Below are 15456 nucleotides of genomic sequence, written 5' to 3'. Positions count from 1 at the left end.
TGCCCATGTATGTAGCCATATGGTTGTGTGTAAGTTAGGTGCCATTAAGGTAGACATTCAGTTCACGATTGGCAAGATTGTTATTGAGACAGAAATAGGTGCATTCTGTTTTTCCTGGACTTGTGATAAGCCACTATTTACGGTAGTAGCCAACATTTTAAGGTCCGTAGCCAGTATTTCCTCAGTCTTTTCAATTGATCTATGCCTTACTGCAATCACAATGTCATCAGCATAAGCAAACTTCCTGTATATCGTCTCAGGAACATCAGAGATTAATAGATTGAAAAGAACTGGAGCAAGGACTGAGCCCTGGAGTAGACTGTTATTCAGTTTCTTCTGCTTGTTGATTGACTGACTCATAATTAGTCAGAAAGTTCTATCACTTAGCATGTTATTTAGGAATCAAAATAATATTCTGCAGGAAAGAATTAGTAAAAAGAACTTGTACAACAGACCATCCCTCCAGACTGTGACATAAGAGGGAGTCAGATTGACAAAAACTGCTGCTGTCTTAAGACACTTCTGATACCCTGCCTCAATGAAAGTTGTCATTCAGCCAGCCAATGCCTTTATTGGCACAAAACAATGAAAGTTGTTAAGCTGAGAACCGGATCTTCACAACTATGATGGCGACTAAATCCTGCTTGCTCTTTAGGGAGATGTTTGTTCATTCTGTTATTGATTCTGTTCAAGATTAACCTTTCAAAGAGTTTATAACATGAGCTCAGAAGGGAAATAGGTCTGTGACTTTCCACCAGTTGTTTTGATTTTCCAGGTTTAAGAATAGCAGCTATTTTTGCTTTCTTGAATTCCCCAGGGAGACTTCCTGTTCTCATGATGTCAGTAGGAAACTTTGTAAGCCACTTCTTAGTGAACATGCTGCTGTTGATCAGGAACTCGTTATGGATGCAGTCAACGTCTTTCCACTCTTGATGTCTTTCTGTGCTTTGGAAATCTCATCAGTGCTGAAATCCCCTGATAGCTCACAGTCTTCAGGGCAGGTGTGTTTCAACCCTGAAGGATTTGTTTTTGTTTTTAAATCCTGATTGTAAAATCTCAGTCCTTTGGAGCTCGGGATAGGGATACCAGCTGGGCAGTTACCTGGTTTGATGTTACCTCTGGATTTCCTCAGAGCACAGGTGGGCTTGCACCTAGGCTTTTTTTTAACAGGCTCAAGGCTTTCCTACTGGAATGCCTGAAATCCAAATTCACAGTTGCTTCATTCCCTTTTTGTCTACGCACAGCATCAAGTTCATGGAATAGTTCATCTGCTACTTCCGGGTCTTTGCTGTCAAAGAAATTCTGATACAGCCTCTCACTCAGGTTGCTCCAGTCTGGAATATATTGTTTCCAATATCCTTGAGGAATGTGTCTTTTTGCAACAGATAACCACGCCAATGAATTGGTGGTAGCTATTATCTGTTGGAGGGACCCATCTAAGACACCTATCCAGATCTTCACTGAAACTTTTCAAGTTCGCCCTCTTAATGTTCCAACATGGTCTTGGAAAAGTTCTGATAACTGCTATTTGGATCCCTCAAGGATTACAGGTTGATGTGTACTGTGTGGGAAAGCCTCAAGAACACATCTGGATATAGGCAAGGGCTGACTTCATTGGTCAGATGAAACAAATGCGAAATCAGGGTTGGACTCTCTATTCTCGCCGACATAGGGGTTGAGGGGCTGGCCTTACAATGGCTTTCCTCCTTCCTCATGGGTTGGGGACAGAGGGTAGCGATTGGGGGTGAGCGATCCCAGAGGCGCACACTAGACTGTGGGGTGCCCCAGGGAGCAGTTCTCTCCCCGATGTTATTCAACATCTATATGCGCCCCCTCGCCCAGATTGCCCGGAGATTTGGGCTGGGTTGCCATCAATACGCAGATGACACCCAGCTCTATCTACTAATGGATGGACGGCCCGCCTCCGCCCCGGGGAACCTGGACAGGGCTTTGCAGGCTGTTGCAACGTGGCTTAGACTGAGTGGGCTGAAGTTAAATCCAGCGAAGACAGAGGTTCTCCATGTGGGTCGTGGCACTCTGGGGAAGGAAATATCTCTCCTGGCCTTTGACGGGGCGCCGCTGAAGACGGCGCAGCGGGTAAAGAGCCTGGGCATCTTACTGGAGCCTTCATTATCAATGGAGGCCCAGATAACAGCCACTGCCAAGTCAGCATTCTTCCACCTGAGGCGGGCGAGGCAGTTGGCCCCTTTCCTAGAGCGTCAGGACCTAGCAATGGCGATCCACGCGACAGTCACCTCAAGACTGGACTACTGTAACGCTCTCTACATGGGGCTGCCTCTGTACCGGACCAGGGAGCTGCAGCTAGTGCAGAACGCGGCGGCCAGGCTGTTACTTGGTCTCCCAAGATGGGAGCATATACGGCCGGGGCTGCGCGGACTGCACTGGCTGCCAATTGTATACCGGATCCAGTACAAAGTGCTGGTCATAACCTTTAAAGCCCTATATGGCCAAGGACCGACCTACCTGAGGGACCTTCTCTCCCCATATGAGCCCCAGAGAGCACTGAGGTCAGTGGGGAAAAGCAGACTGAATATCCCTGGGCCAAAAGAAGTCAAACTTCAAAGCACCCGCACTCGGGCCTTTTCCGTTGCGGCCCCACAACTCTGGAACAAACTCCCAGAGGAGGTGCGGGCCCTGCGGAACTTAGACCAGTTCCGCAGGGCCTGCAAGACCGCCCTCTTCAAACAGGCGTTTACCAATAACTGAATTAATGTTTACAGCCAGATTAATAACGGTTACCGCCAGTGTTGATTTAGGAATGTTTTAATTCTTGATTGATTTTAATGTGAATTTTAATGTGAATTTAATGTTTTTAATACTGTATTGTTTACTTGAAATGCTGTTAGCCGCCCTGAGCCTGCTTCGGCGGGGGAGGGCGGGATATAAATAAAATTTTACATTACACTACACATTACATTATTCCATGCCACTGATCTGAAAGTGCCTCTGTCTTTGGCTGTCGGGAAAACTCACAGTGGGGGATCCCTACTACCATCACTGCTAATTTCTCACATGGCTCAGGGTAGGGGGAGACTTGTAGGAGGGAATCCCATATCCCACCCCAGTGCAAAGCCAGGTGTGGCTACTAATCTACTTGGGATCTCCCGCAGTTGTAGGGTTGCCAAGTCCAATTCAAGAAATAACTGGGGACTTTGGGGGTGGAGCCAGGAGACATTGGGGCAGAGCCAAGGGCAAGGGTGTGACAAGCATAATTGAACTTCAAGGGAGTTCTGGCCATCACATTTAAAGGGACTGCACATCTTTTTAAATGCCTTCCTTCCATAGGAAATAATGAAGGATAGGGGCACCTTCTTTTGGGGCTCATAGAATTGGACCACCTGGTCCAATCTTTTTGAAACTTGGGAGGTATTTTGGGGAGAGGCACTAGATGCTATACTGAAAATTTGGTGCTCCAATCTCAAAAAACAGCCCCCCCCCCAGAGACCCTGATACCCGCAGATCAATTCCCCATCATTCCCTATGGGAATCGTTCATGGAGGTTTATGATGGCTATGGGGGTGGGGCTTCCCCCACCGGCCAGCTGGCTGGGGGAGGGGGAAAGCCTGTAAAACCAGGGGATCCCCCTCTGGGACCTGGGGATTGGGAAGCCTACGCAGTTGCCGCTAGGCCCAAAGGGGCTGTTGGAATTCTCCACTGCTTCTGTTGAGCCCAGTGCAACCACCAAGGCCTTCTGCTGTGGCTGCTGCCGAGGCCAGTGTGGCTGCCAGCCTCTTCCACCATTGCAGCTGAGTCCAGTGTGGCTGCTGACATCTTCCATGACTGGGTCTGTGTGGCTGCTGGAATCCTCCTGCACCACCAGGCCCAGCTGCTGGCATTCTCCAGCTTCTCATTCAATGTCTGCACACGTGCAGACAGTGCAAATGTGTCTGGGCATTGGACAATTCTGAGTTATTAGGGGTTCCAGAGAAGTGACAGAGTGAAGGTCATTGCCCGATGGTGACTTTGGATGGCTGTGGAGCCCTTGAACTCCCTCTGGACTGAAAGAGGGACTTGATTGTTTCTCCATAGCAGCTGTAGGCAGGGATGTCAGGCTTCAAATGGGACCTGGGGAACATCCAGAATTACAGTTCGTCTCCAGACTAGAAAGATCAGTTCCTCTAGAGAAAATGGATGCTTTGGAGGGTGAACGCTATGCCATTGTTCCCCACTGAAGTCCCTGTTCTCCCCAGGCTCCATCCTCAAATCCCAGGAGTTCCCCAACCTGGAAACAGCAACCGTTCCCTCCCTCCGCATATCCTGTGGGTGGCCCAGCAACCCTCGTCACCAATCACTTTTGCAGTACTGTCATTCAGCAAGAGACACGCAGTCCATTTCATCTCAGAGCACTCAGGAGCCAGTTGGTCAAAAACTGGAAATAGATGACAGTGCAACTTTTTTGCACATTCTAAGTTTTGCTCTGGACAGAGCCGGCCCTAGTCTGTCTGGCACCCTAGGCAAGGCTAACTTCTGGTGCCCCCCCACCCCAGCACTGAATGTTACTGAGTCACATGGGGGCACCCAATCTTGCGCCTTCAAAAGACTTGCACCCTAGGCAATTGCCTAGTTTGCCCAGTGGCAGAGCCAGCCCTGGCTCTGGGTTTTCTAGTTCCGGTCTGGCAAATCCATAACACCTAGTTAAAGAATGTAAGCATCTATTTGTGCATATACTGTTTCCCTAACGCAGTACCTAGCCCACTAAGCTGACTGTGGTCTGGGAGCCATGTGTTGGGGCATGTCAGGTGCTTAAGCTGACATCTCCACAGTCCACACCCTGAGTTTTTGCTCTTCCTGTCTGCCACAGAAGGATTATTGAACTACGTGTGGTGGGTGGACTCTACTTGTCCGGCCAGCTGTAAGCAACACCAACCTAAATCCTGATGTAGGAATTCACTGGGTTTCTAATGCAGGATCTAAGTGGCTGAGGCCATGCTATTAAAAGTGAAAAAAGATTAAAAATAAATAAATACCTACCACCTCTCTGCATTGTATTAGGCCCTAATTACCTCCAAAAACGGCTCTTTGATCAGCAAAGCTTTCTTGCTAAAGGCCAAAATCCCTTCATTCAAGAGCTTTACATTCTTCTCATAATACACAGAAGTAAATAATAAGTTTACAGATTCTGAGGGCTCTCTCTTTTTTCCAAATAGCATGTATTAAGAACACCGTTTGCATTTTATACGGCGATGTTTAGAAGGATGCTAATGGCCACAAGAAAATTGCAAGCCTCCATAATGCGCTTTAATCACCGGCTGGAGATCAAAAACCGCCATGTGATTTTTCTACGACATGGGCAGCATCCAGGACTGCCTTACATGGAAACAGATCAATGGCAAAATTGGTAGATACGGCAAAGCTTTTGCAATAAAAGCTTTTTATGTATCTTGTTCAAAGCATGTAAGTGCCTTTTAGATCACTGATTGAACTGTAGACAGTATAAAGTGGAACCTTTTAATACTAAAATAAATTTCCAGAGTAAAAATTCCATTATAGGGAAAAGTGTTTTTGCTGCAGTGGGATAGATAATAATTCTTTCACACGTAATGGGATTCATGAAATGTTTGATGATAAACAGAAGTCCTTTGTACTGCTGTGGCAAGACCGTACTGTTTGTGTAAGCCCATAAATAACGTACAATATATTATGTGCAGTCTGTGCTTTATTGAAGACAGTGATTAGAAAGGCCTAAATATGGGACAGGTAAGAAATTTGCCATCAACACCCTTTTGGGGGGGGGGGGTATCGCTGAAGTCAGCACAGCAAGCCTGAGAGTTACCAAAACCGCCTTTCATTTGGATTGATTTTGCTTACTTCAAACAGCTGCCAGGCTTGGAAGTTTTTGAGTGACTTCCTATTGAACTTGTTGAAGGGAATCAATTATCTGCCTGCTGATAATCAGAAGAAAAAGACATTTTCTGGACGGATTCCAACGTAACATTTTGCAACCACACAATTGCTTGTTCGCATGGACATGGACGCAGGAGAATGTGAGAGGGGAAGGAGCAAGTGGGGATATGTATGAAACGTGGCCAAAAGATAACAGAACACTTTTCAAACTGGCAAGGTTTCAACTCTTGTTGTCTGGTCCAAATTTTGGAAAATGTGTCTCACCTTCCCAATTTCTGCATTGCACTCTGCTGCATGTCCAAGTTGCCTGCCTCTGTATAGCCAGGGCTTTTTTTTTGTAGAAAAAGCCCAGCAGAAACTCATTTGCATATTAGGACACACCCCCTGACACAACACAGGACTCTTTTGCAGAAGAAGCCTGGCAGGAACTCATTTGCATATTAAGCCACACCCCTGATGCCAAGCCAGCTGGAACTGTGTCCCTGTGTGTTCCTGCTCAAAAAAACAGCCCTGTGTAGAGCCAAACTTTATTCATGCTTGAGCATTTGCTTCCAGATTTGCTGCCCATTTCAATTGATTGCGCTTTCTCATGGTTCCATCTATGCATCAATGTCTGGTTCCCTTTTCACATGCCTCTTATCTCTAAGCATATAAGTCATCAAGAATTTGTATCTAGCTGTTTCCGAAGAAAAGAGCACCGACTCACAAAAACTCATATGCTACCACAAATTTTGTTTGTCTTTAGGGAGCTACTGGAGTCTTACTCTTTTCTACTACTGTAGACTAACATGCCTACCCATCTTGATTTATTAGCAAGAATTTGAGTTAGCAATCGTTTCTTGCAATTAATTGGGGAGGGGGGGGTTACATTTGCTGGCCCCCTTACATCTAATCAGCTGACTCACAGAAGCTGATGCTGAAATAAATTTTGTTAATCTTTAAGGGGCCCGCTGGACAGTTCTTAGTGTTGCCAAACACCAGGTGGTGACTGGAGATCTCCTGGGATTAGAACTGGTCACCAGCCAACAGAGATCAGTTCACCTGGAGAAAATGGCCACTTTGAAAGGTGGACTTTATGACATTAGACCCACTGAAGTCGCTTCCATCCCCAAACCCCACCCTCCTCAGGCTCTGCCCCCCCAAATCTCCAGGTGTTTCCCAACCCAGAGCAGGCAACCCTGGCTGTTGTTGACTTGTGCTACAACAGACTCACAAAGTTTCCTTTTTGGAATGATTACTCCTGCCCATACATTGCAGTATCCCAGGATGTGTGTTTTCCTGACCACTATAGAGCCATAGTATATGAAAAGCTATTTGGGGCAAAGCAGAAAAAATTGAATACAGGACAATAAAGCTGGTGGTTATTTCTTTTTTTTTTAAAGAAACAAAAAACTTCCTCAACAGGCTTAGTTCATATTTGTGAGAAGCACACCTGAGATGATGATAATTATTATTTACATTTGATTAATCGCCCTATCCTGGCTAGCGCCAGGCTCAGGGCGATGTACAACGTTAAAACATACATATATATATATATATATATATATATATATATATATATATATATATATATATATATATATATATATATATATATATATAAAATCAGTTACATTAAAAATTACAAACCCTGATGGCATCTTTAAAGTGCTCTTATTCAATCATTATATCACATCAGGGGTGGTGGAGACAAAAAGGTGCCAGCATGGCAACTATTGCTATCCTTATACAAAGGCTTGGCAGAACATCTCTGCCTTACGGGCCCTGCGAAACTGTAAAAGAACCCGCAGGGCCCTGATGTCTTCTGGCAGAGCATTCCACCAAGTTGGGACCAGGACTGAAAATTCAAATACCTTTAAAGACATATAAATAAAATACATGGTAAGATAAAACAGGAGCACGAAGGCACTTCTTAATGGTGGGCAACACTAGAGGTTGGCAACACTAAGAACTGTCCAGTGGGCCCTTTAAAGATTAACAACATTTATTTCAGCATCAGCTTCCGAATACCTGTTTGGTATTCATTGTGTGTGTGTGTGTGTGTGTGTGTGTGTGTGTGTGAGAGAGAGAGATTTTTGGTTCTGTTATTCCCTGTGGAGAATCTTTCTTGGAGGGTTGGAGGGGCTCTTTATGGGTAAACTGCATCAAAATTGCTGCACAGCTGTCGGTGCCTGTTCATTAAATAACCCCCAAGTTTTCAAGAGAGCTGGACTTCTTGGGCCCCTAACCTAGGTGCCTCCAGCCACTCTCCATTTTTTTCCTGGTTGGGTGGGGGAGATTCCATGCCAAACACACCACAGCAGGCAAAGCAATTACTGGTCAAAAGCCTCTCAAAGCAGACAGAACCAAGAAGTCCAAAGAACCAATGCAGAACCAGGGAATCCCAGCAGCAGCTTGGAACAGTGTGTGAAGCCTAACATAACAAATAATAACACAAAGCAGGAGTCAAGTTGCACTTTTAAGACCAACAAAGTTTTATTCAGAATGTAAGCTTTTGTGTGCTTTAAGCACACTGCATCAGCACATGAAGTGCACTTCAAGCATACGAAAGCTTACATTCTGAATAAAACTTTGTTGGTCTTAAAAGTGCACTTGTCTCCTACTTTGTTCTACTGCTTCAGATCAACATGGCTGCCTACTTGGATCTATAACAAATACAATGTGAGAATACAAGCCAATGCCAAACTAGAGATTCCTCCAAGCAAAACCAAACAGGAGCACTGCAAGCCCAACATATGTAAAATAAAAATAAATAAAAATGAGTCTTGTGGAACTAGATGGCACGTAGCTCTAGAAATCTCCAGAAACTCTATGGTCTTGCCTATTCCTAGAGCTATTCACTGTCACAACTGGGTTTTCTGTGGAAGTGGTCAGACTGGCACTGGTGAGTCCTCACCATGTCTCTGCCCCCCCTTGCCAGGTTTGGCCTGACAATGACAACTCCACCTTCCACCATAGTTGGGAGGCCAAGCAACACTATGTGGAACCCCACAATACAAGTTCTGCTCTGATAACTGATCTCTAACAACAGCCCTCTAAGACTGACCCATAATGTAAATAAATCCAAATACCTACTGTAATACCTACTTCTAGTTCCAAACATCTCAGCAAGACAGCATAAGGAATGCTGATAACAACAGAACCACAGTTCTAGTCTATAAACAGCTGAAGTCACCAATGCTGTCACTATCCCATGGTCCAGCCTGAAAAGGATCTAGGACAGTCGCGTCAGCTGGAAGTTGACAGTTGTGTCATTTGCTTGTTCAGAAAAGGAGATTTTGAGCCCAGATATCAGCCATTTTATTCTCCAGCACTTTTAAAAAAGTAGTGAATGAATAACTGCTTCCTTTAGCAGCTGAGGAAAAACACCCCGAGTCTGTGATTGATTTACTATGGATTACTGGGGGCTAGAGATCTTCCAGGCCATACAGATCAGTTAACCTAGAGAAAAATGACCATTTTGGAAGGTAGACTCTATAGCATTATATCCCATCAATATCCCTCCCCAAAGCTGATTTCTCCACACCTACTGTCACAGGCTGGGGCCGGGTCAGGCAAAGTCCAGGGGCACTCCAAGGTCTGTAGCTGGTGAGCAAAGAGGGTCCAAGGCACCAAAACCGAATCACAGTCCAGGTATCGCAGGTCAGAGGTTCAGAAGCCGAAGTCAGGGGGTCCAGAAGCCAAAGTGGATGCTAGAACATCAGGTAAGTGACTAGTTGCTTCCACAAAGCCTCCTCCCAAAGCCCACAGCTATATAGCCCTCTGCTGTCTGTTGCCCATTTGGGCTAATTGCTGGCTCAGAGAGGCAGCCAGGATCCTGCTGAGACTCAAGCATCCTCACTCCTAGAAGGGCCAGAATCCTTTCAAAACTCAGGGCTCAGGGAGCGTCTTGCTCGTGAGCGTGCCGTCCTCCTCCGATCCCTGAGGTCCTGACGAAGGCAGTCACGCTCACGAGCCACCCGAGAGGGCGAGGCAGGGGCACAGTTTCTTCTGCAGGCTCAGCTTCTTCTGCAGGGCCCCCAGTACCCATGACACCTACTACCCTTCTGCATATCACACCTAATCCATTCACACCTGCTATTATCATTTGCCTGCTAATGTCATTTGGCATCTGAAACTGTAGCAGGAAAATAAGGAAGCCCCACTTATTGCTTGGTTTGAAACGAGGTATTTTACTTTGACACCAACGCATAAACTTTGACATCAGCATAAGCCCAAAAATGACTAAGTTAAAATCATCAGCCTTCTGATCATTTTTATTCATCCCCAAAACAAGCAGACAAGCCCCTTCTTATCTAATTCAAATGCTCCACCTCCTGCTTTCCTTCCAGTAATTTCTTGTAGTTTTCCACTGCTCTGTCCCTCTGCTTATCAGCAAGAAGCTCCTTCTCTGCGGGGCCCCCGTTATCTTGGATTCACACCCTTAGCCTGTCTGGTTTTAACAGTTTAGCAGAAGCTCCTCTGAGGGGCCTCTTAACAGTCACTCTAAAAGTTGCATCAGACATTCTCTTTTGAAGGCACAACCATATTTTCTATTATTATTATTATTGAGGTATTCATTAATTATTCAGGGGTCCCTCTTCAAAACCACTCCACTTTCCAGAATATAGGACAGTTGTGGATTCACATTCTAGTTCAGGGGTGTCAAACTCATTTGTTATGAGGGCCGGATCTGACATAAATGGGCCGGGCCATGTTGGGCCCGGCCATTTGTGTATCTACTTAAGCTTCGATAGCCTCAGCCAATAGGATGAGAGGCTTGGCTCAGTAGCTCTACTGTGCGGTTGTGATTGCCTGGCAAAGCAAGCTCTTTCATCCCCCCTTCCTTCCCAAGGGAGGAGCCTCAGCCAATGGAAAAAACAGAGGTTTTGCCCTGTAGCTCCTGTGTGATTGAGCAAGCCTTGCAAAGCAAGCTGTTATGCAGAAGGAAGCAAGAGCGAGGGAGAAGGAGGCAGATGGCAGCCAGTTGCTTGGGGGGCTGATAAAAGCCTTCTGAGAGGCTCTGACACCCCTTTTCTAGATGTATCCGAAGACGTGACCAGTGACTCAGGAAAGCTCCTACCCTGCCATAAATTTTGTTAGCCTTTAAGGTGCCACTGGTCACTTACTCTTTTCTACTGCTACAGTCAGACTAACACGGCTGCCCACCTCCATCTACCCTCCCCAGTCAATGCCTTGCGACGCATGCATATAAAACTACAATTCCCAGAAGCCCGAAGCTGAACGAGAGCGCGGCGAACGGGACGGTGGCCACGAAAAAGTGCGAAACGTCCTTCTCCCACTCTTCGACAAATTGGGCGCGGCGGCGATTAAATCAGCCAATGAGAGGCGGCGTTGGAAAGTGACGCAGCGTACCCTTGGCTTGGCGCGCGCTTGACTGTCTGAGGAGGGACGTGGAGACGGAAGAGCGTCGTTCTTGCCTGAGGGGCTTTGGAGAGCGGAGCTCGACGCGCCCGGAGCACTCCGCAGCTGTCAGAGGAAAGGCGGCCTTTTGAGGTGATGACAGGCCGCTGCCCCCGGCTGCTTTCGCCCCTCCAGCCGAAAAAGGCGAGCGGGTGGCAGCTGCTGAGAAGGGAAAGGGCCAGCCGGCTACAGCCCGCCCGCCAGCTAGCCCGTAGCCTGAGTCTCTTTGCAAAGTGGCCTCTTTTTTTCTGGACGTTCCTCGCAGAGGCCTCTCGCTTGGCTCTTTTCCCTTCTGAGGGTTTTTTCCAGCTTTCCTCGCAGAGGCATGGGTGCGTGGTGGGAGGAGGTAGGGAAGAAACAGGCGTTTTAGTTTTATATCCCTTTGAAAACTAACCTGAGACACCGGAGGTGGTATTCTCCACGTGTTCATCATTATGAGTGGGGGGGGGGAGTCTGGTGTGCGTTTTTAAAAGCGTTTGTTTAAGCTGGTGCACAAAAGGGCAATCAAGGTGGAGTGGCTGTGGCTTTTCAGTTTATGGAAAAGAAGATTCAGGATGAGGTGAGAGCCAGTGTGGTATATAGCTGGATTGTCAAATGCCATGAAACTCAGTAGGTGGCATTTTTGTCAGTCACTCTGACCAATTTCGCACTAGTCCTTTAATCCTGGTTAAGCCCTGTCCCCAAACTGATATTCTACACTAGAATAATAGAATCAGATAAATCAGCTCTATGATTTTATTATTTTAGTGTAGAATGTTAGCTTAGGGACAGGGCTAAACCAGGATTAAAGGTCTAGTGCGAAATTGGTCTCTTTCTCAGCCTAACCTTCCTCATCTGGTTGTTGTGAAGATGAAATGGAGGAGGGGATAGAAATGTGCATTGCTGCCTGAGGACCTTACAGCTTAGGGGTGGCCAACCTTCCTTAATATAAGGGCCACATAGAATAAATGTCAGATGTTTGAGAGCCAGAAGACATGAAAATCAGATGTTTGAGAACTAGAAGGAAGGAAGGCAAATAGATGGGGGAGGGAGAGGAGGAAAGAAAGTAGTTTTAACTTTAAATGCATTCTCCAAGCCACTGGCTGACTTGGCTTGGAGAAGTGATTTAAACAGAGAAATGCCTTCACCAAGCTGGCCAATGGGGCAGTGGGGGATTCGAGAACCAGAAAATATGTATGAAAGAGCCACATGTGTCTCCCGAGCCACAGTTTGGCCACCCCTGTTACAGGAAGTGTGGGTTGAAATTGTACTAAATAAAAGTAGGGGGATGTTACGTGATAAAGGTTTACAAAATTATGCATGGAATAAAGGAAATTGTTAGAATAGGCTCCCCCTGTTTCCCATGATGCTGGAATTCAGGGCCACACAATGGAGTGGATGGGTGATGGGTTCAGGATGCACAAAAGAAAACACTTCACTCAGTGAGTAATTGAAATGTAGCATTCAGTGCTAGTGAATAGAATCATAGTCATAGAGTTGGAAGGGTCCTCCTGGGTCATCTAGTCCACCCCCTGCATAAAACAGGAAATTCACACATGCCACCCCCTAAATTCACAGAATCAGCTTTGCTGTCAGATGGCCAATAGCCTCTGTTTTAAATCCTTCAAAGAAGGATATAGTGGTCACTACCATGGATGGTACAGGGGTGACCAACGGTAGCTCTCCAGATGTTTTTGGCCTACAACTCCCATCAGCCCCAGCCAGCCTGGCCAATGGCTGGGGCTGATGGGAGTTGTAGGCAAAAACATCTGGAGAGCTACCATTGGCCACCCCTGGACTATTAGATTCATGGAGGATAGCTCCATTAGTGGGTGTTACGTATGATTCATGGAGAACTTATTCATGGACTTAAAGAAATTTCCATGTTCAGAAGCGGAATACCTGTAAGTGAAGGCCTTGACTTCTGTGCTTTATTAGTACCCCATGCTGATTGCCTAGCTACACCATAAGGTGAGGTGCTGGGCTAAATGGACTGCTGGTCATATCCAGTAGGGTATAACTTGTGTTGTTATGTGACGAAGTGGGCTTTCACTCATGAAAGCTTACGCTTCAAAAAAATCTGTTACAAGCTTTCTTTTGTGGGAGTGGGAAATATGGGGGATGGAGGCAGGGCTTTTTTGTAGCAGGAACTCCCTTTTCATATTAGGCCACACACCCCTGATGTAGCCAATTCTCCAACAGTTTACAGGGCTCCTAGTACAGGTCCTACTGTAAGCTCAGGAGGATTGGCTACATCAAAAGGGTGTGTGCCCTAATATGCGAAGGAGTTCCTGCTACAAGAAAGCCCTGGATGAAGGTATTCAGACTCTATGATGTTTTGTCTTGGTCTCAGGTTGGTGAAGGTTCTTGGCAGGAGGCCCATTGTGTATAAACTCCCTGGTCTAGTCTTCCCTCATTTGGGCTTGAACCCAAATGCTGCAAGTGAGTTTATTTTCATAGGAACTACCTACAGAGCATTTTCATGTGGGGTCATATAAGCCAGGACAAGCACAAGAACGTAAGAGCAGCCCTCCTGCATCAAGTCCAGCAACCAGATTATTTCTAGCAGTGAGCAAACTGAGGTCTTTTTAAACCAGGGAGTGAAGGAAATATTCTTTCCTTGTTTTTTCCTAGCAGCTGGTATAGTTCTGAATGTGGTGGTCCCATTTATCCACCATGTCTAATAGTTGATGGTAGACTTATTCTTCATGAGTGTGTCTCTTCATTTTTAGAACCATCTAAACTTTTCGCTTTTTCTTTTTTTTTTAACAGGAACTCCTTTGGATATTAGGCTACATTCCTATGATGTAGCCAATCCTCCTGGACTTTACAGTAGGCCCTGTAAGAAAATCCCTCTAAACTCTTGGAGGATTGGCTACATCAGGGGTGTGCGGCCTAGTATGCAAAGGAGTTCCTGCTACAAAAAGAAGCCCTGGCCATCACTGTTTCTTGTAGCAGGGAATTCTTCTCTTTTCATCCTTTACAAATTATGTACGTTAACATCCCAGCAGGTGTTAAGTGCTCTGGAAACGATTTCTTTTGTAAACAGTTGACATGTTTGTATCCCTATTTGTGTTTTTCTTGTTTGTTTAGATAAAAAGCATTGTTTGCTTATCAAGAAAGACAGCCTCAAGTTTTGTTCAAAAGAACTAATCAGAGGAGGAAATGGGGTGGGCCTCTGTTTTGTGGGTTGTATTGGAAAATTTCAGCTATGAATAAGCTGATAGAACATTCATTTCAAAATTAATGCTGTTGTTCACCAAAAAGGAAGCAACTGTGTTGAAATGTACCGCAGTTTTGTGGTAGATTGGAGCACCACCAAATGAGGAAGAACTTAAAAAGTTGAGTCATTCTGTGTTCTTACCCAGGAGAAACTTTCCTAAAATAGATGCATGCTCAGTTTAGGTCTGTGTAGAGTGGAAGGGCAGATATGTATTAGAAAATGGCTGCTTTTAAATAAGGCCATGACTTGGTATAGTTGTTGTTCTCTGATTTTCATACTGACCACCTTTTAGGTTTGAATGGACACTTAATTTGCTTGATACACAGTTGTAACTTTAATTGTGGATGGGTGCAGATGTGTGATCCCACTATCACTTTTGTTGAGTGTGTACCATAAGCTAATTCCACGCAGGAATTTTTTCCCTAGGTGGCACACAGCATACCCCTGCTTTGAGAGCTTCATGCTTTTTCCTAGCAGGCTTGTGGGGTTCCCAGGACCATGGCTCAGTGATAGATCATCTCCTTGATGTGCAGAAGGTCCCAGGTTCAATTCCTAGCATTTCAGTTTAAAGAACGAGGTAGTTAGTGATGTGACCTAACACCTTGGAAAGCTGCTGCCAGTCTGAGTAGACAGTAGTGACTTGGATGAACCAATTGTCTGATTCAGTACAAGGCAGCTTCTTGTGTCCACGTGTGTGTAACTTAAAGGGGAAACAGTGTGCTGGCTACAGGCAAAGAACCAATATTTGAAAGCTCTGCCTGTAGCCAGTCTAGGGATAGAACTTTGTGCCCCCTTCAAAATGGTGATACTCAACTGTGGCATTCCCCCCCCCCCCCCATTAGACCTTTAACAGCAAAAAACTAATCAAACCCAAAACTCAGCCAAGGTGGGGGTTCAGCCTGGCAAGATTATTGTTGTATCAGTGCTTCTGTGCCAACCTGATAAACAGTGAGTAGTGTGGGGATGGGCTAACTCCGCTTGCCTGA

General features: G+C 45.8%; 1 protein-coding gene across 6 annotated transcripts in view; it reads left to right on the top strand.

Annotated features, from left to right (window-relative positions):
• Nucleotides 1–11152: 11152 nt before the first annotated feature.
• Nucleotides 11153–15456, top strand: part of VRK1 (VRK serine/threonine kinase 1) — a 43440-nt gene continuing 39136 nt past the window's right edge. For 5 of the 6 annotated variants that reach the window (XM_060262200.1, XM_060262197.1, XM_060262199.1 and 2 more), the window contains exon 1: nt 11191–11361. The gene's annotated coding sequence lies outside the window, so the exon portion shown is untranslated. Of the gene's footprint in view, nt 11362–15456 lie in introns of all 6 variants that reach the window. The other variant, XM_060262198.1, reaches the window with a different exon arrangement.

The sequence above is a fragment of the Heteronotia binoei genome, chromosome 21, assembly GCF_032191835.1.
Source record: "Heteronotia binoei isolate CCM8104 ecotype False Entrance Well chromosome 21, APGP_CSIRO_Hbin_v1, whole genome shotgun sequence".
Lineage (NCBI taxonomy): Eukaryota > Metazoa > Chordata > Lepidosauria > Squamata > Gekkonidae > Heteronotia > Heteronotia binoei.
The sequence above is the reverse complement of the archived record's forward strand: the minus strand, read 5'-3'. Positions and strand labels throughout refer to the sequence as shown.